Genomic DNA, 3,363 nt, shown 5'->3' on the forward strand with positions numbered 1-3,363 from the left:
CACACACTCACTAAATATCTCTCTCTCTCTCTAACACACACTCACTAAATCTCTCTCTCTCTCTCTAACACACACTCACTAAATCTCTCTCTCTCTCTCTAACACACACTCACTAAATCTCTCTCTCTCTCTCTCTAACACACACTCACTAAATCTCTCTCTCTCTAACACACACTCACTAAATCTCTCTCTCTCTAACACACACTCACTAAATCTCTCTCTCTCTCTCTCTCTCTCTCTCTCACCTGTGCATGTGTCTGTGAGTTGATCCATGAGTGAAAGTGGTTGTGTGTGTGAGAGAGAGATTTACACATTATGCTATAAAATCTGGCCTGCAATCTATACAAATTCTCCATTTGTATCTGCATATACACACATTTACGTACACACACATACATACATTTTTCAATACACACATACACACCACACTCTGACACACATATCATTTTTGTCCATAAGGAGCTGAGAGGAACAATTTTACCTACACACTGTATTATAGACCTATTGATGATTAAAATAAAAAAGTACTGTATACGAAAAAGAGTATCCTTGGAGAATTTGATGCCATGAGCATGAAAACTGACCAAATGATAAAGAAAATGAAAACTGAAAAGCCAAAATTGTCTTTAAGGAGACAAAAAGAATTAAACACATATTGAGGGTCGAGGCAATAGTTGGGGAGCAACTGGGAGGATTTTTATGTTCACAGCCATGTCAGCAGCTGGTAACAGAGACTTCCTCCCATCCATGTGGGATGCTGCTTTCAGGAGGGGGACACAGAAAAGTCTGATTGTAATCAATCAATGATTTGATGGAAATGAGTGGAAGTCTTTCTTCAAGCTGTAAAACCAGTTTGCACTGCCCCCTAGTGACTTCTACAGATATCTACAGATTAGGTCCCACACATCTAAACTACTTATTCTAAAAGGCAACATGAAGCCAACCAAACATGAAAATCAACAACTACAAACCAACATTCACACTCATTAGATCCTCTACACAGAATGAGAATGACACTTATTTAAAGAATAAAATGTGGACTTTGTGTCACAGATGGACATTTAAACAAGAATAATCTTACTGTATCAGATCAATTCAACAGATACAGAACACAGTCATATGTTTTATAAAATATTAAAACAGTAATTTTGAATGTTTATATACAGCAGAGTTATTGTGTCTTAGTTCAGTTTAACTCACCACTGCCTGAATCTGATGGACCTGTAGAGATAAAGAAAATATAGAGAATCATTCATTCAGTCTCATGTAATCAGTAATAATCTTGTTCATTAAAATGATTCAAACATCTCATGATTGTTTTTGTCCACAAGCAGCATTAACATGTTCACAGCCTCAATAGACTGATACACGTATTATCTACTGTGTCTGAACTGAGAGCATTATACTTGTATCTGTATCAGTATGTGATGTAAAGATCAGGTCCAGAGTAAGACAGGGGAGGTCTGGATCAACCTGTCTTCAGATTCATTAATGCATCACTTCATCAACCTCATCAGATGAGCAGTGTCAGCAGGCCAAATACATTAATAATACCTAATCATTAATATCATCTGTATAATAAACAATTTTTTAAAACTAATTCTCTGATCTCTCCTGATTGAACGTATTATCTTATTGGAAAGTTATTACGTTAACGGCTTATTAAACTAAAAAACAGGCAAATTTGTTACGTTATCAGCTGCTACAGATGTCTGTACCTATTTAACAAGAAATACAAACAGAAAATAAAACTTCCTCCTTGACAGCAAAGCTGTGATTCTGTATTGATTAATGGTAATGAAGTTATTTAAATGGTAAAAATGTGGACTTTGTGTCACAGATGGACATTTAAACTAGAATAATCTTACTGTATCAGATCAATTCAACAGATAGAGAACACAGTCATATGTTTTATAAAATATAAAACAGTTATTTTAAATGTTAATATACAGCAGAGTTATTCTGTCTTAATTCAGTTTAACTCACCACTGCCTGAAGCTGATGAACCTGTAGAGATAAAGAAAATATAGAGAATCATTCATTCAGTCTCATGTAATCAGTAATAATCTTGTTCATTAAAATGATTCAAACAACTCATGATTATAAATTAGAAGAATCTCACTTAGCCTGGCAAAACAGCCTTAAAGCATATAAGAAGGCCCTCCGTAACGCCAGAGTCGCCTACTACTCATCACTGATAGAGGAGAATAAAAACAGTCCAAGGTTTCTTTTCAGTACTTTGGCTAAACTGACAAAGAGCCATAATACTACTGATCCATGTATTCCTTTAACTCTCAGTAGTGATGACTTCATGAGTTTCTTTAATGATAAAATTGTTACCATTAGGGACAAAATCAATCACCTCCTGCCCTCAATAAACTCTGATTCATCTTCTAACACAGAATACCTAGAAATCGCTGTTAAACCTGATACTTTAGACTGTTTCTCTACAGTCGACCTTATAGAATTAACTTCAATGATTACTTCATCCAAACCATCAACTTGTCTCTTAGACCCGATTCCAACTAGGCTGCTCAAGGAAGTATTCCCCTCAGTTAGCACTTCCTTATTAGATATGATTAATTTGTCTTTGGTGACAGGTTATGTACCACAGTCCTTTAAGGTAGCTGTAATTAAACCACTTCTTAAAAAGCCTACTCTTGACTCAGAGGCTCTAGCCAACTATAGGCCGATATCGAACCTTCCCTTTCTCTCTAAGATCCTCGAGAAAGCAGTTGCTAATCAGCTGTGTAACTTTCTACACAGTAACAGTTTATTTGAGGATTTTCAGTCTGGATTTAGAGCTCATCATAGCACAGAAATTGCACTGGTGAAAGTTACTAATGACCTTTTAACCTCATCAGACAATGGACTCCTCTCTGTCCTCATCCTGTTAGACCTTAGTGCTGCCTTTGACACTATTGATCATCAAATCCTGTTGCAGAGACTTGAACATTTAATTGGCATTAAAGAAACCGCATTGAAATGGTTTGAATCATATTCATCTGATAGATTTCAGTTTGTAAATGTTAATGATAAATCCTCCATGCAAACAAAAGTTAGATATGGTGTTCCTCAAGGCTCAGTGCTTGGACCAATACTATTCTCCTTATATATGCTTCCTTTAGGAAACATTATCCGGAAACACTCAATACATTTTCATTGTTATGCAGATGATACCCAATTATATCTATCAATAAAGCCAAATTAAACTAACCAATTATCTAAACTACAAACATGTATTAAGGACATAAAGGCCTGGATGAGCTGCAACGTCCTGTTATTAAACTCAGAAAAAACTGAAGTTATTGTGCTTGGCCCTAAACACCTTAGAAATTCATTATCAAATGACATAATTACTCT

This window comes from Scomber japonicus, chromosome 9, assembly GCF_027409825.1.
Source record: "Scomber japonicus isolate fScoJap1 chromosome 9, fScoJap1.pri, whole genome shotgun sequence".
Taxonomy (NCBI): Eukaryota; Metazoa; Chordata; class Actinopteri; order Scombriformes; family Scombridae; genus Scomber; species Scomber japonicus.